Here is a 23,649-nt window from a genome sequence, read left to right on the forward strand (position 1 = left end):
CCGACTTGATTGTAAGATCCTTATTATCCATTAATTCTTTAAGTGCCATGTGTTCTATAAGAGTCAAATTTCTCTGACTAAAATGGCCCCTCTGCACTTCCCGCAATGAATTAATCTGTTCTTTAACAAATGAGATATATGTTTCAACAGCATGTATATTTTGGGGAGGTTGAAATTTACTCTTGTTATACAACCCATAATCCCTAAGATGAAACATTTCACTAGCTGGAGTTATAGAGATATCATTGCCAAATGAAGACTGTTCAGAAAAATGCACCTTAAAGGAACAGTGTCATCACAATTTTTTTTTTTAATATGTTAAAGATGTTAGTGCTTTATTAAAAACGTTTATATTTATTTGTGTGTTTGTGTTTTACTTTTTCTTATTTTTACACTTTTTCTTCCCTATGGGGGCTGCCATTTTTTTTCCCATTTCTGTATGTGTCGATTAACGACACATACAGACATGGAATACGGCAGCCACAGTTCAATAGGGACTGCGAACGGGGCCCGTTCCATCCACTGACATGTACGCCGTCTGTGTGGGAACTGCGCATGCGCCGCTCCCACACAGTCCAATTTGAAATGCGCACCGTCCGGCGCCATTTTCCTGTGGACCGGAAGTCGCGGCCGGACAGTAAGATTACTACTTCCGGTCGCGGCTTCCGGACTTGTGCACTTGGACCAGCGGCAGCAGACGGAGCGGACGGGCCGGAGGGAGCCGCGGCGGCAGGAGCAGGTAAGAGATTTCTATGTATGTTCGTGTTTGTGTACGTTTACTACTGTATGTAAACCTACTACACTGTGTGTTAGCTCAAAAAATGGCGACACATAGTGTAGGAGGTTAGACCGTTCAAACCCCTCGTTTATCCCGGCACTAGCCAGGATAAAGGAGGGGGGGGGATGCTGAGAGCTCACTAGAGCGAGGGCTTTTTACCCAATTTTGCAATGCTGCAATTTTGGGAATAGCTCCATCTAGTGACCAGCAATGGGAAATATTATAAATTAGAATTAATTTATAATATTTCCTGACTCGTGAAAAAAATAAAAAAAATTTGAACAATGTTTAATCACCTACACACTAAATGTTTAATTAAAAAAAAAAAAAACATGTTTTTCTGGCAACACATTCCCTTTAAGTCTCAATGACCTAAAAAAATTATCTAGATCTAAATTTAATTTAAACTAATCTATAGGGTTATTGGGACAAAAAGACAGATCACGGTTAAGCACTTTGACCTGTGGGTCAGATAATATACATGACGAAATATTCACCACTAGGTCTGAGGGTTTTTCTTCCTGGTCTGATATTGCTGTATCCTCCGTGCTGGAGTCGATCTGCCTCTGGTTCTGTTGGCATTCATTCTTCCTCCTATGCTTCCTCCCGCCTTTGCGGGTTCGCTTTCTCCCATTGTGGGGGTGTCCGTGTTGTCCCCTAAAAAAGGAACATTGTATTGGTCATCGGAGAATTCTGAATCCGTGACGTATGGTTCAGCTCCTCTGTATCTTCTCCTGGGTCCTTTTTCGATCCTCCTAGGACCCCTTGGTTTTGATTACCACTACACTGTTTATATATATATATATATATATATATATATATATATATATATATATATATATATTGTATACATCTCATTTGTTAAAGAACAGATTAATTCATTGCGGGAAGTGCAGAGGGGCCATTTTAGTCAGAGAAATTTGACACGTATAGAACACATGGCACTTAAAGAATTAATGGATAATAAGGATCTTACAATCAAGCCGGCAGATAAGGGAGGTGCCATAGTAGTTATGGACACCTCCCTTTATCTGGAAGAAATGACAAGACAACTGAATGACACTGATGTTTATGCTGTCCTGTTGGGTGATCCTAAGTTCACGTATTTCGTGAATTGGATACCCTGATAGGTAATGCATTCAAGAGTAAAGTTATTGATAGAAATCTGCATGATTTTTTACAGGTGAAATTCCCTGTAACTCCGGTTCTTTATCTCTTGCCCAAAATCCACAAGGATCCCATTTGGCCCCCTGGACGTCCTATTGTCTCAGGGAGCGATTCCCTATTTGTCCCAGCGGCAATATTCCTAGATAAAATTCTTAGGCAGTTTGCCATTGGTGCAGACTCCCACGTCAGGGACACCTCGGACTTCCTGGTCAGAATTCAAGATCTTTTGATCCCTGACCGGTCGGTTCTGGTTACCCTTGATGTGGGTAGTCTGTATACCTCAATTGCCCATCAGGAGGGTATTGATGCCTCGCTTTTCTATTTGGAAAAATCTGGCTTCTCTGAGGATAAAATTGGGTTTGTACGATCATTACTGGAATTCATTTTGGAGAAAAATTATTTCTTGGTGGGTGATACATTTTACCTACAGAAGAGAGGAACGGCAATGGGGTCCAATATGGCCCCCACATATGCCAATATTTTCATGCGGCGGATTGAGGAGGGCCTTGTCTATGTGTCCCACCACTTCAGTCATGTACTGCGGTGGTGGAGATACATAGACGATGTCTTCCTCATCTGGACCGGCTCAATAAGTAAACTACAGGAATTTGTCACATTTCTTAACGGCCCTATAGTCAGCTGATTAGAGTTAAGAGGGTGGTTAGTCAGGAGGATGAATTACCGCCAAGACTTGACCAAATGTGCAAAAAATTTTCTGATCGGGGTTATCCGGACTATGTGTTGGATTTTAACAGACGGAAGGTTGAACTACTGGATAGACAGGATCTCCTCGTTGGTCAGGTGGCTGGGAATAAGAATGTCCGCTTACCCTTTATCTCCACTTTCTCCTCATTAAGCCCACAAATTGGTGGGATTCTGAGGAGAGATTGGAAGATGCTAGAGAGAGCCTTTCCGAAGGTTACTGAATTCCAGGAGGGGCCTATGATGGCGTATAGGAGAGGCAAAACCATCAAAAATAGTGTTAAGGCCGATATTGGGTCGCATCGGAAAAATCAGATGTTCTTGGCACCTCCGAAACATGGGTGTTTTCCATGTCTTGGTTGTAACATCTGTGACAATATGATTAAGGGGGGTGTCTTTAATCACCCACAAACTGGTCGGCCAATTAACATAAAGGGCTTTTTTACATGTCAGTCTTCTTATGTCATTTATCTGTTGAGTTGCCCATGTGGGCTTCACTATGTTGGTGAGACCACTATAGAGGTACGTCTCAGGTTGAGAAAAAATAAATCAAACATCAAGACTAAGAGGCAGGATCTACCAGTGTCGAGACACTTTATTGTGACTCTGTGCCTCAGCTGAGACGTGGCGGTGATAGGGGTCGGATGCTTAAAAGAAAAGAGCTCGAGTGGATTTTTAAATTAGAGACCATGTCTCCTAAGGGATTGAATATAGAATATCCTTGTGGTCCACATATTTGAGATAGGGATGGGTCATTTATTCTTTCCCAAAGATCGATAGAGATATGATTGGTTGACGTTCTCAAAGGTGTAATTTTGTGTTTTTGATGTATGTTTTTTTGAGGTCCTATTTTGACCTTTTTCTAACATACATTTTTATACTTGTTTTTATATTTAATATACATTGTGTATTTTATTCTTGTATATTTCAGATACACAACTACATGTCAAGCAATTTTTGAGAGATATTTGAAAGCGGCAGAAGTCTCCCTGTTTTTATTTATAAAGACGCTAAAGTCATGTTTGGAATATATATATATTGAGCGAATATGAGATAGCTTATTGAAAAATAACATGGGTCCAAGAGAATTATATATTTGGATTCTATAGTCCTTATGCTGTGGATGTTTGTATCTGCGTTTTGGTATCTGTATTTATGTCTTATTTTTTTTCTAAATGTGGGCCTAGCACTAATATTCAACGCATACTGCCTTATCTTGACAGATGCGTTTCTTTTTGAAGGTGACATTCACGTGGGAATATTTGATATCCCTGTTTGAGTGTTAGTTTTCCTTCTAGTATAATATTTCTATTTCTTGCCCCATTGGTGATCATAGTTAAATTGCAGTGAACCATTATGACATACAATTCTATGCTTTTACCATTAGGGGGCGCCAGATCACACTATTAGTAGTGTTTTTGTAGCTCCCTTTATTCTATTTCTCGATTTGTGTAAGATATGGTCCAAAACCCACATAATTCTCTGGGGGTTGGACCTTATAATCCACGATATCGTGTGGACCATGATGAATTACAGTTTTGTTACTAGTATTAGTAATCTCTGCTCTGTATTTTTTACAAATCCCGGCTGGCGCGTGCGCAGTAGAGGTGGAACGCATGTTCCGATGTGGCGCATGCGCAGTGGGGATCTGTTGCCAGATGCTTTCCACCGGACTTAATATCCGGTGTGGGCGCCATCTTGGGACATGCGCAGTTGACACACATGTGTGTGTCGGGCGCATTTCCCTATCCTCTGCATGACTGAACGTCTGTACAGTAAGTACACTGCTGTTTAAATATAATGAGCCTCTGCCTGCTTCCAATCAACTAAAATTGCCCCTACTTACAGCACTTTGTTTGATTACCACTACACTGTTTATATATATTGTATTATATTTATATGTTTCACAGTGGAAGAACTATGTGCACTTTTTGTATGTCTTTTTATATAACTGGCACACATTCATGTATATGTTTTGATGGAATTATGCATTTAATTGTTTTATTGTCAATTTATGTATACTCCTATAAATACCTGACACTTTGTTTAGTTTGTTATGGCTTGAGAAAGGTTCCTGTTGAACCGAAACGTTGCTTTTTTGAGGTGAATAAATCCACTTTTTGCTTTCATCTACTCTGAAGTCCTGGTGTCGTTGCTGTGTTCTATGCTTCTTTCTATCCTTTTGGGGAATTGATTCACCCCCAGGTAACGAGCACATGGCCTGATTTCTTGGAAACCATTGGAGTGCAGTGTTCATCCACCATTGGACTGTATATATATATATATATATATATATATATATATATATATATATATATATATATATATAGTAAAAGGTATACAAACACGTGATAATTCCATCCCCTTATTCGTATGTTTTCTTGAAAATCTTATCTAAAACATATTTACATGAAAGTAAGTTTGCGGCTTTCACTCCACTCAAATCTTTCTATAGATTTTAGAACATATTAATGTAGATTCCCATTCATTCAGACACAGGATTTTAGACTCTGTTCACATCTCGCGTTTCTCCTGCCTTCTATATATACATTGGCAAATGCTCTCGCTTATATGCCAAATGAATGGCCTTGTCGTCTATTGATTTCCATTGTAAAAAATATACATATTCACAGTACATTTGTTTTGTAGGATCCTACTGTATTGAAAAACAACCTTTTTTTAATTCTATTTGAAGGTAAGATACACTATATAGACAAAAGTATTTGGACACCTGCACATTAAACCTGCAGGAGCAATCGTGACATCCCATTCTAAATCCATGGGCATTAATATGAAGTTGGTCCCCTTTTTGCAGCTAAAACAGCTTCCACTCTTCTGTGATGGCTTTCTACAAGATTTGGGAGTATCTGTGGAAGTTTTTGCCCATTCATGCAGAAGAGCATTTGTGAGGTCAGACACTGATGTTGAATCAGAGAGACTGGCTCACAATGTCTGTTCTAATCGATGCCAAAAGGATTCGATGGGGTTGAGGTCAGGTCTCTGTGCGGGCCAGTCAAATTCTTTCACACCAAATTGTGCCAACCATGCCTTTATGGAGCTTGCTTTGTGCACTGGGGTATGCTGAAGTAATAGGATATCCCTTCACTGGAACTAAGTGGCCTAGGCCAAACCCTAAAAAACACCCCCATAGCATTATCCCTCCTCCATCAAACTTTACAAATGACACAATGCAGTCAGGCAGGTAACGTTCTCCTGGCATTCGCCAAACCGACTCATCCATTAGATTGCCAGATAGAGAACATAGAACATGTTTCCACTGCTTGAGTCCAGTGGTGACATACTTTACACTACTCCATCCAGCGCTTGGCATTGTGCTTGGTGATGAAAGGATTGCATGCAGCTGTACGGCCAGGAAAGCCCATGCGATGAAAGTCCTGGTGCTACTTTTTTTGTACGGATGTTGAGTCAGAAGAGCGTTGGCGACTTTTATGCACTATGCGCCTCAGCACTCTGTAACTTTATGTGGTCTGCTACTTTGTGGCTGAGTTGCTGTGGTTCCTAAACACTTCCACTTTGCAATAATGCTACTCACAGTTGTGCGTGGAATAACTAGGAGGGAAGACATTTCAATAACTAACTTGTTGAAATGGTGGCTTCCTATTACAATACCACGCTGGAATCCATTAAATTCATTAGAACGACCCATTCTTTCAAATATGTTTATAAAGGCAGACTGTATGGCTAGGTGCTTGATTTTATACACCTGTGGCAATGGGACTGAATGAAACAACTGCAATTAACCCCTTCCCGACATCCGCAGTATATATATGGTGCTGTTAAGAAGGGGTTCCCGCAAACCACAGTATGGTTCTGTCGCAGTGATAATGCAGGCTCAGAAGCGGAGCCCGCACCACCACCGCCGGGTGTCAGCTGTATACTACAGCTGACATCCTCCTGTAACTGCCAGGACTGGAGCTAGTCTCTGATCTGGCCGATTAACCCCTCAGATGCTCCGCTCAATAGAAAATGCAGCATCTGAGGGGTTTTTACCTGACCGGCACCCCAGTCCTCTTAGGCTTGCTGTCAGTGAATAACTGACAGCTCTAACACACTGCACTACGTATGTAGTGCAGTGTAATAGAATAGCGATCAAGGCTTCAGGGCTTCAGGCCTTCAAGTCCCCTAGTGGGAAAAAAAAATAAGTAAAAAAAAAAAAGGTTAATAAAATGTTGTTAAATAAAAATTTTCAAGTTAAAAAAAGGCAAATTGCCTTTTTCCCATAAAAAAAAAAAATCTAAAATTGCCATAACTGGTATTGCCACATCCGTAACGACCCAAAATATATAACTATTATGTCATTTATCCCACACGGTGAACGGCGTAAAAAAAAAAGGAAAAACAATGCCAGAATCGCTGTTTTTAGGTCACATCTCCTCCCAAAAATTGCAATAAAAAGTGATCAAACAGTCACATTTACCCCAAAATAAAACCAATAAAAATGACAACCCGTCCCGCAAAATAAAAACAACCGATTTAAAAACAATAAAAAATGATTTTATTGTGCAAAAGCTGTAATACGTGAAAAAAAACGAAATAATTTTGGTATCACCGTAATCGTATCGACCCGCAGAATAAAGCTCATTTATGGTGCAAGGTGAATGCCCAAAAAAAAAAACATACAAAAAATTACAGAATTGCTTGTTTTTGGTCATTTCCTCTTCCAAAAAAATGAAATAAAAAGTGATCAAAGAGTCGTATGTGCCCCAAAATGGTACCAATAAAATCTACTGCTTGTCTCGCAAAAAACAAGACCGCACACAGCTCCATCAACCGAAAAATAAAAAAGTTATAGCGCTAGTAATGCGGTGATGAAAAAATATCCTGATGTGCAGGCCGGAGGGGAATATTCCTTCAGTTTCAGTGCCCTAGTATTTAGGAACTAGGAAGGGAAGGGATATATCACATCTGCTGGAAGCGATGGTGCCCGTGTTATACCAGGGCAACACTTTCCCAGCAAAATCTCCCAAACTACAAAAGAGGAAAAATCCCCAAAATGTGCAGAGTGTTACAAAAGGGGGATAAGTAAGAATATAGTTTATCAGTGCGACACTGGCCTGTGCATAATGGATTTGCTTCACAGCTTACCACACATCTATGGATAGTTTTATTATTTACCCCATTATTATACCCTCTTATTATGCCATGATGTACTCCGCGTAGATTACATGTGCTGCCACATTATAAACTGAAATACCAGTAAAACTCAAACAGAACTACTACGAAGCAAAATACACGCTCCAAATGGCGCTCCTTCCCTTCTAAACCCTACAGTATGCCCAAACAGCAGTTTATGTCCATATATATGGCATCGCCATACCCGGGAGAACTCGCTTAACAATTTATGGGGTGAGATTCTGCAGTGGCACAAGCTGGGCACAACATATAGAGCAGTAAAATGGCAGATCAGTGGAAAAATGAAAATTTTCACTTCGCATCATCCACTGCGCATTAATTTCTGATAAACACCTGTGGGTTCTAAATGCTCACTACACCCCTTGATAAATGCCTTTAGGGTGTAGTTTCTAAAATGGGGGTCACTTTTTTGGGGTACATCAAGGGTTTTGCGAATGCGACATGGTGTCCGCAAACCATTCCAGCAAAATCTATGCTCCAATAGTCAAATACTACTCCTTTAGTTCTGAACCCTCCCATATATGTAAACAGCCGTTTATAACCACGTATTGGGTATTACCAAACTCGGGAGAAATCGCTTTGCAAATTTGTGGTGCTTTTTCTTCTTTATTCCTTGTGAAAATTAAAAATGTTCATCTAAAACCAAATCTTATTGGGAAAAAAATTACATTTTTCATTTTCACGGCTTAATTCTAATTAATTCAGCATAAACCTTTGGGGTAAAAATTCTCAATATACCCCTCAAGGGGTGTAGTTTCCCAAATGGAGTCACTTTTGGGGTGTTTCCACTGTACTAGTACTACAGGGGCTCAGCAAATGTGACATGGCGCCCAGAAACCATTTCAAAAGCCAAATGGCACTCCTTCCCTTCTGAGCCCTACCGTGTGTCCAAACAGCTGTTTATGACCACATATGGGGTATTGCCGTACTTTGCTGAAATGATTTTACAAATGTTTGGGTGCTTTTTCTCCTTTAGTTCTTGTTGAAATTAAAAAAAAAATTGTTAAACCTACATTTTATTGGAAAAAAAATTTCGATTATCAATTTCACAGCCTACTTCCAATAATTTCTGCATAAAACCTGTCGGGTCAAAATGCTCAATATACTCCTAGATACATTCCTTGAGGGGTGTAGTTTCCCAAATTGGGTCACTTGTGGGGGGTTTCCACTGTTTTGGCCCTTTAGGGGCTTTGCAAATGGCCTCCACAAACCACTCTAGCAAAATTTGAGCTCCAAAAGTCAAACGGCTCTTTTTAGCTTCTGAGCCCTGCTGTGTGTCCAAACAGCAGTTTATGACCACATGTGGGGTATTGCTATACTTGGGAGAATTTTTTTTACAAATGTAGAGGTGCTTTTTCTTCTTTAGTCCTTGTGTAAATTAAAAAATTCTATGTTATTAGAAAAAAAAACGATTTTTCATTTTCACAACTCAATTCTAATAAAATCTATGACACACCTGTAGGGTCAAAATGCTCACTACACCGCTAGATACATTTCTTGTGGGGTGTAGTTTCCAGAATGGGGTATTTTTTGGGGGTATTTCCTTTGTTTTGGTACCACAAGACCTCTTCAAACCTCACATGGTGCCTAAAATATAATCCAATAAAAAGAAGGCCCCAAAATCCGCTAGGTGCTCCTTTTCTTCTGAGGCCGGTGCTTGAGTCCATTACCACACTAGGACCACATGTGAGATATTTATAAAAACTGCAGAATCTGGGTAATACATATTCAACTTTATTTCTCTGTTTAAACCTTCTGTATTACAGAAAAAAATTATTGCAAATAAATTTCTGCAAAAACAAAATAATTAAATTATTAAATTTCACCTCCACTTTGCTTTAATTCCTGTGAAACCCCTAAAGGGTTAAGAAACTTTCTAAATGCTGTTTTGAATACTTTGAGGGTGCAGTTTTAAAAATGGGGTGATTTATGGGGTTTTGTAAAGTATGGGCTCCTCAAAGCCACTTCAGAACTAAACTGTTCCCTGAAAAAATAGCCTTTTTAAATTTTCTTGAAAAATTTCAGAAATTGCTGTTAAAGTTCTACGCCTTGTAACGTCCTAGAAAAATAAATGGATGTTCAAAAAATTATGCCAATCTAAAGTAGACATATGGGAAATGTTAACTAGTAACTATGTTGTGTGGTATTACTATCTGTTTTACAAGCAGATGCATTTAAATTAATAAAAATGCAAATTTTTGAAATTGTCCGCTACATTTTTGTGTTTTTCACAATTAAATACTGAATGTAACGACCAAATTTTACCACTAACATAAAGTCCAATGTGTTTTGAGAAAACATTCTCAGAATCGCTTAGATAGCTAAAAGCATTCCAAAGTTATTACCACATAAAGTGACACGTCAGATTTAAAAAATTAGGCTCTGTCTGGAAGGTCAAAACTGGCCGTAGCGGGAAGGGGTTAATCATTATGAGTTGTGTCCCAATACTTTTGTCCATATGTTCAGATTAATATAACATATAAATTGATTGCCACATGTTATGATCATACTGAAATAGCAAATACTAATTGAATCTATAAAAAAACGCTCTGTATTTATGGTGTATATGTACTGTTTTTTTTTTTAAATATAAGACACTTCTGACTATAGGACGCACACCAGTTTTAGACAAAAGAGAATAGAAAAAAAATATTTCATATTAATTAAAACTTCCCTGGTTGTCTAGAGAAGTGGAGGTGTTAGTGTCACTAACTTTGGCTACGACATAGCAGAAACAAGTTAGAGGGATTTTCCAGCTAGTAAAAAATATTGGCCTATCCTCAGTAGCGTATTCAATAGCTGATGGGTTGGGTCCGACTCCCGGGACCCCCACCGATGAGCTGTTTTGAAGGGGTGCAGCTCTCATATGAGCGCTGTTTTCCTTTCATTTCTACTTGCTCACTGTGAATCTCGTACACATAGCAGGGATACGCAGGTGTTGCAGCCTTTTCTCCCATTCACTTCAATGGGAGAAAAGGCTGCAATACCTGTGAATCGCTGTTACATCTGTGTCGACGATTCACAGTAAGCAAGAAGAAATGAAGGGGAATCAGCGCTCGTACGAGAGCTGCACCCCTTCAAAACAGCTGATTGGCGGAGGTCCCTAGAGTTGGACCCCGAACTACCAGCTATTGATCGCCTATCCTCAGGATAGCTCATCAATTTTTATTGGCTCGAAAACCCCTTTAATGGTCCTCCTTATGTTGCATTTTAGTATTTGGGGAAAAAAAATCTTAGGATTAGTCCAATGCAATCTATTAAAATTCACAACCCCTAAGAAGTCTTTTACAATTTGCTTATTAAATTTTAGTTTGGGAAGCGGGTATTACATAAGGCAGTGTGAATTCCAATGCTTGAAGTTACAGATAGAAAGTTTGTGCGAATGGAATAGTATTATTACACAAGAAGAATGCTAGACTGTAATAAGACTAGCCGTTTACATTTCCCACATAATCTAGACCCTTTCGCAACAAGTTCTATGTCACTTTATAACTTTAATTTTGTTTAATACCTGTTATTTTATATAGTAGGTCTCTAATATTGATGCATTGCTATCTTTATTTAAATAATTTCCAATAGCAGTGCCAGGAGTAAAAAGAGGTTCAATCTCGCACCTTCCGCCAGAATTGCTCTTCTCCTACAGACACTGCTTGACCAATAACAGGGGTTGGCTAGTTGTAGCAGTTTCCCCTGACTTCAGGCTACAAGACGCAGGGACAATTTTTTCTTGCTAAAAAGTGCATCTCATAGTCACGCAAAATCTGATTTTATATATATATATATATATATATATATATATATATATACATACACTACCGTTCAAAAGTTTAGGGTCACTTAGAAATTTCCTTATTTTTGAAAGAAAAGCACAGTTTTTTCAATGAAGATAACATTAAATTAATCAGAAATACACTCTATACATTGTTAATGTGCTAAATTACTATTCTAGCTGCAAACGTCTGGTTTTTAATGCAATATCTACATAGGTGTATAGAGGCCCATTTCCAGCAACCATCACTCCAGTGTTCTAATGGTACATCGTGTTTGCTAACTGTGTTAGAAGGCTAATGGATGATTAGAAAACACTTGAAAACCCTTGTGCAATTATGTTAGCACCGCTGTAAATAGTTTTGCTGTTTAGAGGAGCTATAAAACTGAACTTCCTTTGAGCTAGTTGAGAATCTGGAGCATTACATTTGTGGGTTCGATTAAACTCTCAAAATGGCTAGAAAAAGAGTGCTTTCATGTGAAACTCGACAGTCTATTCTTGTTCTTAGAAATGAAGGCTATTCCATGTGAGAAATTGCCAAGAAACTGAAGATTTCCTACAACGGTGTGTACTACTCCCTTCAGAGGACAGCACACAAAGGCTCTAAGCAGAGTAGAAAGAGAAGTGGGAGGCCCCGCTGCACAACTGAGCAACAAGACAAGTACATTAGAGTCTCTAGTTTGAGAAATAGACGCCTCACAGGTCCTCAACTGGCAGCTTCATCAAATAGTACCCGCAAAACGCCAGTGTCAACGTCTACAGTGAAGAAGCGACTCTAGGATGCTGGCCTTCAGGGCAGAGTGGCAAAGAAAAAGCCATATCTGAGACTGGGTAATAAAAGAAAAAGATTAATATGGGCAAAAGCACACAGACATTGGACAAAAGTGTTAGGACGCCATCTGTCAAGCATGGTGGAGGTAATGTGATGGTCTGGGGTTGCTTTGGTGCTGGTAAAGTGGGAGATTTGTACAAGGTAAAAGGGATTTTGAATAAGGAAGGCTATCACTCCATTTTGCAACGCCATGCCATACCCTGTGGACAGCGCTTGATTGGAGCCAATTTCATCCTACAACAGGACAATGACCCAAAGCACACCTCCAAATTATGAAAGAACTATTTAGGGAAGAAGCAGGCAGCTGGTATTCTATCTGTAATGGAGTGGCCAGCGCAGTCACCAGATCTCAACCCCATAGAGCTGTTGTGGGAGCAGCTTGACCGTATGCTACGCAAGAAGTGCCCATCAAGCCAATCCAACTTGTGGGAGGGCCTTCTGGAAGCATGGGGTGAAATTTCTCCCAATTACCTCAGCAAATTAACAGCTAGAATGCCAAAGGTCTGCAATGCTATAATTGCTGCAAATGGAGCATTCTTTGACGAAAGCAAAGTTTGAAGGAGAAAATTATTATTTAAAATAAAAATCATTATTTCTAACCTTGTCAATGTCTTGACAATATTTTCTAGTCATTTTGCAACTCATTTGATAAATATAAGTGTGAGTTTTCATGGAAAAGATAAAATTGTCTGGGTGACCCCAAACTTTTGAACGGTAGTGTGTGTGTGTATATATATATATATATATATATATATATATATATATATATATACACACACATTATATACACCGGTAAGCCACAACATTAAACCACCTGACTAAGGCTGTGTGCACACATCTGTCGGCTGTTGTTCGGCCGCTAATGGCGGATCTGTGAAACACAGAACGCACAAGTATGACTTCCGTGTGCAGTCCGTTTCTTCACGGACTAAATCAATAAAAAGGCTGAAACTGTTCCGTCAAAAACGGGCGAGAGTAGGACCTGTCCTATTTTTGACGGAACGGCCACGCGGTTCCATTAAAACAACGGAAGTGTGCATGGCCCCATTGAAATGAATGTGTCAGGATGCTATCTGTTAAAAAAACAGATGGCACCCTAAAAAAAAAAAATTTAATTGCGCATGAGGCCTAATATTGCAAAGGTCCCCCTCATGCAACTAAAACAACGCTGACCCTTTGAAGCATGAACTATATATTTTACTTAAAATGATTGCTTATTTTTAAAATGAACGATCAGTAGGCATACAGCGTTCCTCGGTGCAATCGCCCATTAACTGATTTATTTTAGTGAATTATTCACTAGCCTGAACATCCATTGTGGTTTTATCATCATGGAAACTGAAATATAAATTTTTCGACAAAAATGTAAATATCATTGTACTAGCCTCCCACATTATTTTTTTGCTTCTGTCATGTCATCATTTTATATTTCTGGAATGTTTAACAACACACTGACAGCAGATCAAGCAGATCGCCTGACTGAAGTAGATAGCAGAAGATCCTTTTTTTTTTTCCTTTTGCAAATGCTGGACTTTGTACACTGAATGAATGAGTACACCCCGTCTGAAACCTAATAAATTCAGCAATTTCTCTTTACAAATAACACATATTTGGGGTTCCTATTTAATGTAATGTTCTAACTCTGGATTATCAGTTACCAGTTAAAAATTGTCAATACTAAAAAATAAAATATGATTTTTTTTTAAATAAAAATTATTAATGAGTACACCTTTCTGTTGCATGTTGCAAAAATCAGTACTGCTTAATGAAAATTACAAAATGCAACTTAATTACATATTTTCTATTGCTAATTGAAGTTAATTTAACAGTAGTGGCCACGCGGCTGAAACACTGTGCCAAAAGCAGTTTTACCTCAAATCGTCGCAGTGTTAAATTGGTTGTTAGTGTCCGTGCATTTTTGGCAGGTTAAACACCTGTGCCAATATGCAGGAAAACCGCATGTTGGCTCAGGGTTCACACCGTGGCCGTGTCTTGTCCATGCAGCCGCTATATGTGACCTTACCTATGAATCTGTTAAGCCATCACACTGAAACTGGCGTAGATGACAATTAGAGGTGTTACTTAATCCACTGAATTGTTTTTAGACTTAATGCTGACAACAATGGTACCCCATAAGAGAGAATTGTCTAGAGAGTTGAAAAAGAAAATTATATCACTGTGCAAAAGAGGACAAGGGTACATAAAGATTATAAAATCACTGTTATTAAAGGGGTTGTCCACTACCGGACAACTGATGACCCATCCACCGGATAGGTCATTATTATATCATCGGTGCCGGTCCGACACCCGGACGCCGCACCGATCAGCTGCTTCGGCTGCTTCCGGGCACCGGATGTCTTTGCACAGTATGCATTATACGGAGCTGGAAGATGTTGGCTCCGTACATTGCATAGCGGCCGTACTGTTGAACTGCAGCTCTGCTCCTAATGACCTGAATAGGAGCAGAGCTGCAGTAGAACAGCTCGGCCACTATTCCGTGGCCGGAGCCATCTGCTTCTGGCATGGACGTCCGATGCCCGGAGCCTCACCGATCATATACTGTCGGACTCTCACGGATAATATACTGATGACCAATCCGGTGGATAGTTAATCAGTTATCTGGTGGTGGACAACCCCTTTAAGACAGAACATAGTAGCAAAAGTAATACAGAAGTACAAAAAAGAACTTCTGTATTACTGCAAAATGTTCTGCTGCGGAAAATATTAATACAAGTCATATAACGGACAGATAATTGTTATTCGTACACACACATTATAGCTTACTCTGAAAAGTCAACTGAAAAGTTAGGTACGATTTTAGTGTTGTCTGTAGTCAGACAGAAGCGGAGATTTAGAAGTCTTCTAGTTGTCTAGAGCTTTACAGTGCAACCATGCTGTAACGTCTATGGCCACGGTCCGTCGTTCTGACTTACCCCTCGACGGCCGTGGCCATGGACATCTGAGTTTGTTGCAGCGTCATCCTCCTGTGAGGCACTGGCACTCACTTCCTGGTTTCGAGACCGTCCGGAGTGCGAGCACGCCCGCGCATGCATGGTCTTAAAGGTCCAGTGAGCGCATATTGCAGTAAGTCTGCAATCTAGCACAGAAAACTACTGGGCTATAAAAATGGCCCTGCCCTCTTGTTCTTTGCCTGAGCGTTGTTCGTTACCCAAAGTTTGTCTTGCTAATGGTCCCCTAGTGTCTTCCAGTTTTCCTAGTGTTCCCTGTTCCTGTATCCCGTATCCTGTTTCCCGTGCTATCCAGATCTAGTGCCGTGCTGAGCTGTTGTCGTGTTGTGCTGCATTCCACACCTGTTCTGCTATGCCACACCTGACGTCTACCTGCCGCCTGGTCCCAGCCAAACCTGCTTTGCTATTGTCCAAGTTGCCACATGTACTCTCTCTGGACTTATCGTATCACTACTTGCCGGCAAGGCCCTGGCATGGGCAAACCCTATCTGGGAATGTCACCCGAGACCGAGACCCAAGACTTCCAGGGGTTTGTGCGGTTGTTCCGGCCTGTTTTTGAGGAGCCAGGATGAGTCTCATCGGCAGCCAATGCTATCTGTAACCTTTGCCAGGAGGACACCTCCGTGGGCGAATACACCATCCAGTTCTGGACCCTGGCAGGAGAACTATCCTGGAACAATGAGGCCTTGGTGGCATCCTTTTGGCATGGTCTATCGTCCGAGATCAAGGACGAACTGGCCACTAGAGATCTGCCACCTGCCTTTGGACGACCTGATTCTGCTTGCCACTAAGGTGGACATAAGGCTGAGGGAGAGATCTCATGAGGTTCGTCAGGAGAGACGTCTTCCTAGACTGGTGCCCAACTTCCAGCAACCCCTCTTGCCTCCTTCTACTGCTTTGCCTGAGGTTTCCGATGCAAGTGGATCAGCTAAAATTGTCCGTCCAGGAGAAACAGCGCAGGCGCACGTCTGGACTCTGTTTATACAGCGGCCTTGCTGGCCATGTAGTGTGTCTGTGTCTTCAGAAGCCAAAAACCCCCAGCGCCTAGGTTTGGTTGGAGAGACAACCCTGGGTCTCACTGCATTTAATTGAGAACTCTCCTCCAAACTGTTCATTCCCGTACCCATCATTGCTGGCGAGAGGCCTCATTAGGTTTCTGCCTACCTGGACTCTGGCTCTGCAGCCAATTTCATCTGCCAAGACCTTGTGGATCTTCTTCAGTTGCCCACTTCCGCTCCGTTCTGCTGTGTCCTGTAGGGTGCACGCGCACGCTCGTGTCCGGCCTTAAAGGGCCAGCGCGCGCAAATAGGAAGTCGTCATCATCATCAACTGCCACGATTTCCTGGTCTATAAGAAGGCCCCAGGCCTTCTAATCCTTGCCTGAGCGTTGTTAGTCTTTCCCAGTCTGTCTCGCAAATGGTCCCTTAGTGTTTCCTCGTTCCAGTTGTTACCCGTGCCCTGTTACCCGTTCCTGTGTTCCGTATTGTTCTTGTTCCTGTGCCTACCAGTGATCAGACAGTGATGCATGACCTACGCACACATCAGGATCAACTCCTTGAGGCTCTGAATTCTATCCTGGTCTGCCTGGATCTACTCACTGTTCCACCCCTGGTTCTTCCTCCTGAGGCTGTTGCTGTGCCACTGCCCATTGCTCCTCCTGTTTATTCCGGATCCACAGTTCCTCTGCCTCTTCCTCCTCGCTACGACGGTGATCCCAGAGCATGTAGAGGATTTCTTAATCAATGCACGGTTCATTTTGGGCTGTGGCCTCATCTCTTCCCCTCCGAGGAGGCCAAAGTGGTGTTTATTATCTCCCACCTCGCTGGCAAGGCCCTCACATGGGCGAACCCAATCTTGGAGCAACAAGGACCTGTATCCTCGGACCTAGCCTTGTTCCTGCAGTCCTTTTGTGCCGTGTTCGAGGAACCGGGTCGAACATTCTCCGCCGCAGCCACTCTGTTGACCCTCAAGCAAGAGGGCTCCACAGTAGGGGAGTATGCTATCTCCTTCCGTACCCTAGCCGCCGAGCTGGCATGGAACAATGAGGCACTGGTCGCAACCTTCTGGCAGGGACTGTCCTCTAACATCAAGGACGAACTGGCGGCCCGCGACCTACCTTCTACCTTGGATGCCCTCATCCTGTTAGCCACTCGGGTTGACATGAGAATCCGGGCGCGCACTCAAGAGGTTCGACAGGAGAGCCGGGTCCACAGACCAGCACCCTCGGTCCAGAGACCACTATAGTCTTCCCCTAGTGCGCTACCTGAAGAACCCATGCAGGTAGACAGAGTCCTGTTATCTGAACAGGAGAAGCAGCACAGACACTCCCCTGGACTATGTATCTATTGTGGCCTTAAGGGTCATTTTGTGCGCCAATGCCCACAAAAACCGGGAAACTCCAGTACCTAGGGTTGGTTGGAGAGACAACTCTAGGTGGAACGTCTCCAAACGTTAAAACCTCTTCCAGATTATCGATTCCTGTGGCCATCGTCTCTGGAGAGAGGTCACATCCTTCCTCCGCCTATCTTGACTCTGGAGCGGCTGCTAATTTTATCCAGCAGGATCTAGTGGATCATTTACGCCTACCCACAGTCCGTCTGGAGAGACCCCTGGCTGTTGCCTCTGTGAATGGTCTACCATTGCCCAATCCGATAATGCTCATCATGGAGCCATTGACACTACAGGTCGGAGCTCTTGACTCTGAACAGATCACCGTCCCGGTACTACCTAAGGCTATCAATCCTATCCTGCTGGGTCTGCCATGGCTCCGCCTACACGCCCCGGTCCTTGACTGGAATTCCAGAGAGATTCTTCAATGGGGTTCCAGATGCCATAGCCATTGCCTGTCACAAGTCTGTGCTGTTATGCCCCCTCTGCCTCAATCACTCTCCACTCTACCATCTCAGTATGTCAGTTTTGCGGATGTCTTCTGCAAACGAGAGGCTGAGACATTGCCTCCACATCGGAGTTATGACTGTCCCATTGAACTGGTTCCTAATGCTTTTCTTACCCGTGGACGAGTATATCATCTCTCCTTGCCTGAGACTTTATCTATGTCAGCCTATATCAAGGAGAACTTGGAGAGGGGTTTTATTCGAAAATCTTCCTCCCCGGCTGGGGTAGGCTTCTTCTTCGTTAAATAGAGAGATGGATCTCTTCGACCCTGCATTGACTACCGTGGTCTCAACCAGATCACGGTCAAGAACAAATACCCGTTGGCACTTATATCCGAGCTGTTTGATCGCATACGAGGAGCCAAAATTTTTTACAAGCTAGAACTGCGGGGGGCGTATAATCTAATCCGGATTCGCCGGGGTGACGAATGGAAGACGGCATTTAACATCCGCAATGGGCACTACGAATACTTAGTGATGCCCTTCGGACTGTGTAACACTCCCGCAGTATTTCAGGAATTCGTTAATGATATTTTCCGAGCTCTCCTCTATGTCTGTGTTGTTGTTTATCTCGATGATATTTTGATTTTCTCCCCAGATCCGATGACCCATAGAAGGCACGTCCGTCAAGTTCTTCTGCGACTAAGAGAGAACCGCTTATATGCCAAGTTGGAGAAGTGCGTCTTTGAAAATAAGTCTTTGCCCTTCCTGGCCTACGTCCTCTCGGATCAAGGTCTTAAGATGGACCCTGAGAAACTAAAGTCGGTCCTGGAATGGCCACGTCCTCAAGGCCTAAGAGCCATACAACGGTTCCTGGGATTTGCCAATTTCTATTGGCAGTTTATTCCGAACTTTTCATCTCTGACGGCTCCCATCTCTACCCTTACCAAGAAGGGTGTGAACGCCAAGGTGTGAACTCCAGAGGCAGAGTCCGCATTCATTAGCCTCAAGAAAGCCTTCACTTCAGCTTCGATCCTTCATCACCCTGATGTATCTCGGCAGTTCTCACTGGAAGTGGACTCTTCCTCTGTTGGTGCAGGTGCACTTCTGTTCCAGAGGAGCTCCAAAGGAAAGGCAGTAGTATGTGGCTACTACTCAAGACTGTTTTCTTCTGCTGAGCGCAATTACTCTATTGGAGATCGGGAGCTACTGGCCATCAAATTGGCTCCGGAGGAGTGGAGACATCTTCTAGAAGGCGCAGCTCACCCCATCTTGATCTACACCGACCACAAGAACCTTACCTACCTTCAGTCCGCTCAAAGACAGAATACTCGTCAAGCCAGGTGGGCGCTGTTCTTCACCCGTTTCCAGTTTGTGCTCCACTACCGTCCCGCTGACAAGAATGTGAGGGCCGATGCCCTGTCCTTATCATTTGAGATGGAGGACACGGTGGAGTCCCTTCAGACTATCATAGACCCGTCCTGCGTTGTCACCGCTAATCCGCTGCAGATTAGAGACATCCCTCCGGGGAGAACTTTTGTTCGGTTGGCAGACAGGAGAAGAATTCTCCGCTGGGGACACAGTTCTAAACTGGCTGGGCACGCTGGTGTCCGTAAAACCCAAGACCTGATTGCTCGTCACTTCTGGTGGCCCATGCTACCTAAAGATGTTCTGGACTTTGTCTCTTCTTGCACGGTGTCTGCCTCTAACAAAGTTTCTCACTCCAAGCCTACCGGCCTGCTTCAACCTCTGCCTGTACCCAATGCCCCTTGGCAGCACATTGCAATGGACTTCGTCACAGACCTTCCTCTCTCAGCAGGATGCAACACCATCTGGGCGGTGGTGGACCGATTCTCTAAGATGGCACATTTTATCCCACTGACCAGCCTACCTTCTGCTCCCCAACTGGCGAGTCTCTTCATTCAACACATCTTTCGCTTGCATGGCTTGCCTCTTCACATTGTGTCCGACCGGGGGGTTCAGTTTACCTCTAAGTTCTGGAGAGCCCTCTGTAAACTCCTGGATGTGAGTTTGGACTTTTCCTCAGCCTATCACCCCCAGCCCAATGGGCAGGTTGAAAGGATGAACCAGATCATGGAGAATTAACTCCACCACTTCATCTCTTCACAGCACGATAACTGGGTACAGCTTCTTCCATGGGCCGAGTTTTCATACAACAACAACAACACAAGTGAGTCCACCACTTCCACTCCGTTTCACATTGTATACAGTCAACATCCTAGAGTCCCTCTTCCTGTGTAGACTTCATCTCCGGTACCCGCTGCTGACTCTGCATATGGGGACTTCCTGCAAATCTGGCAACAGACCCTGTCCTCTATTTTGCTGGCGGTAAATCGCATGAGGCGAAAGGCAGATACTAGGAGAAGAGAGCCGCCTCAGTATCTTCCGGGGGCTAAAGTCTGGCTGTCCTCTCGGAACATTCGCTTGAGGGTGCCTTCATACAAGTTTGCTCCCAGGTTCCTTGGTCCTTTCGAGATCCTGCAACAAATCAACCCTTTCTCCTATAAGCTGCGGCTACCTCCTACCCTCAGAATCCCCAACTCCTTTCATGTGTCCCTCCTGAAACCAGTGGTACTGAACCACCACAGCAAATCTTCTAGTTCCACAGTTGCTCCCAGCGGTCCTTCTGATGTATTCAAGGTAAAAGAGATCCTGGACTGCAAAAGAGTAGGAGGAAGGACTTTCTATTTGGTGGACTGGAGAGGGTTTGGTCTTGAGGAGAGCTCCTTGGAGCCAGAAGAGAACCTTAGCGCTCCTGCTCTTGTTAAAAGATTCCTCTCTCGCTCTGGCCTCAAGAAGAGGGGGCATAAGAGTTGGGATACTGTAGCGTCCATGGCCACGGGCCATCAGGTTTACTCACCTCCCGACGCCCGCAGCCATGGATCCGTGAGCGCTGGTCCCCATCTCCTTCCTAGGAGACGCCAGCGCTCACTTCCGCTACGTTCTGCTGTATCCCGCAGGGTGCGCGCGCACGCTCGTGCCCGGCCTTGAAGGCCCAGCGCGCGCAAATAGGAAGTCGTCATCATCATCAACTGCCACGATTTCCCGGTCTATAAGAAGGCCCCAGGTCTTCTAATCCTTGCCTGAGCGATGTTAGTCTTTCCCAGTCTGTCTCGCAAAAGGTCCCTTAGTGTTTCCCCGTTACAGTTGTTACCCGTGCCCTGTTACCCGTTCCTGTGTTCCGTATTGTTCGTGCTCCTGTGCCTACCAGTGTTGGAGTCGTGTCTACTGCACCTGCTGTCGTTTGCCACGTCCAGTGTCTTCTGCCACGTCCAGTGTCTTCTGTCACGTCCAGTGAATTCTGCCACGTCCAGTGTCTTATGTCACGTCCAGTGAATTCTGCCACGTCCAGTGTCTTCTGCCACAACCAGTGTCTTCTGTCACGTCCAGTGAATTCTGCCACGTCCAGTGTCTTCTGCTACATCGGATACTGCCCGCCACGCCTGGCGCTACCTGCCCCACCGGCCTCCATCCGTGCTGAAGCCACAGCCACCGTCTGGCCTAGTTCAGGTACCCAAGCATTGCTATCTGAAATTGACTTTCGTATAGACTGTGACCTAGTCAGCTGCCTCCCCACTACGGCGGAGCGGCCTTGTGGGTCCACATACCCTGTGACCGTGACACCCACTGTCCTGCTGGAAAGGCCGTTGATCGTTGCCTAGGTAGATGGACTGCCATTACCTGACACAGTTGTGTCTGTGACCAAGCCATTAAGACTTCAAGTGTGAGCTCTTCATTCTAAGCTCATCTCCCTGTTTGTCCTGTCCAAGGCCGTCAACCCCATGCTGCTGGGTTTGCCTTGGCTCCGTTTGCACGCCCCAGTCCTGGATTGGAACTCTGGAGAGATTCTCCAGTGGGGCCCGAAGTGTCTCGACCGCTGTCTGGGTCATATCCAGCCACCGCAGCCTCCTCCGCACCAGTAATTGGCAGGGTTGCCTTCTTGTTTCTCTATGTTCTCCGATGTCTTCGATAAGTAGGAAGCTGAGACCTTGCCGCCACATCGAGCATATGATTGTCCGATCGACTTGGTTCCTTAGTCGTCTCCTCCTCGCGGTAAAGTTTACCCTCTCTCCTTGCCAGAGACCCAGTCTATGTCGGCCTACATTAAAGAGAATCTGGAGAGGGGCTTCATTCGTAAATCCTCATCCCTGGCCGGAGCTGGGTTCTTCTTTGTCAAGAAGAAAGTTGGATCCCTACGACCTTGCATTGACTACCGTGTCCTCAACCAGAACACGGTGAAGAACAGGTACCCACTGCCTTTGATTTCTAAACTGTTTGATCGAATACGGGGGGGGGGGCAAACATTTTTTCTAAACTGGACCTGCGGGGGGCCTACAATCTGATCTGGATTCGTCAAGGTGACGAATGGAAGACTGCTTTTACTATGAATACGTAGTTATGCACTTCGGACTGTGTAACGCCTCCGCGGTGTTTCAAGAATTTGTCAATTAAATTTTTCATGATCTCCTTTATGTTTGTGTTGTGGTGTATCTTGATGAATTTTTAATTTTTTTCCCCAGATCCGGTAACTCATCAGAGTCATGTCCGCCAGGTGTTGCTTCGTTTACGAGAGAATCATTTTTATGCGGAGCTGGGGAAGTGTGTGTTTGAAAAAAAGTATCTTCCCTTCCTGGGCTATATCATCTTCAATCAGGGTCTCAAGATAAACCCTGAGAAGGTAAAGGCTGTTCTGGAGGGCCATACAACGCTTCCTGGGATTCGCCTACTTCTACCGGCTGTTCTTTCCCAACTTCTAATTTTTGACCGCTCCAATCTCCATCCTCACTAAAAAGGGTATGAATTCCAAAGTGTGGACTCCGGACGCAGAAGCCGCATTTGAATCCTTAAAAAAAAAAGTCTTCACGTCAGCCTCTATACTTCACCACCCTGATGTATCCCTATAGTTTTCTTTAGAGGTGGACGCTTCCTATGTTGGTGCTGGTGCAGTGTTGTTCCAGAAAGGTTCGAAGGGCCAGACTGTAGTATGTGGCTACTATTCCAAGCTGTTTTCTTCCACAGAGCGCAACTACTCTATTGGAGAACGAGAGTTACTGGCCATCAAGCTGGCTCTGCAGTGGAAATACCTACTGGAGGGTGCAGTCCATCCTATCCTGGTCTTCACGGATCACAAGAACGTGACATACCTACAGAAGGCCCAGCAGTTGAATCCCCGTCAAGCCAGGTGGTCGTTGTTCTTTGCTCGGTTCCGGTTCGAACTCCACTGCCGACAAGAATGTGAGGGCCGATGCCTTGTCTAGGTCATTTGAGACTGAGGACACTGTGGATTCCCCACAGAATATTATTTACCCTTCCTGCATCTTCTCTGTGAACCCCCTGCAAGTTAGAGACATTCCTCTGGGAAGGACTTTTGTTCGTCTGGCAGACAGAGGAAGAATCCTTCGCTGGGGTCACAGTTCCAAGCT

The sequence above is a fragment of the Rhinoderma darwinii genome, chromosome 5 (assembly GCF_050947455.1).
Source record: "Rhinoderma darwinii isolate aRhiDar2 chromosome 5, aRhiDar2.hap1, whole genome shotgun sequence".
Classification (NCBI taxonomy): domain Eukaryota; kingdom Metazoa; phylum Chordata; class Amphibia; order Anura; family Rhinodermatidae; genus Rhinoderma; species Rhinoderma darwinii.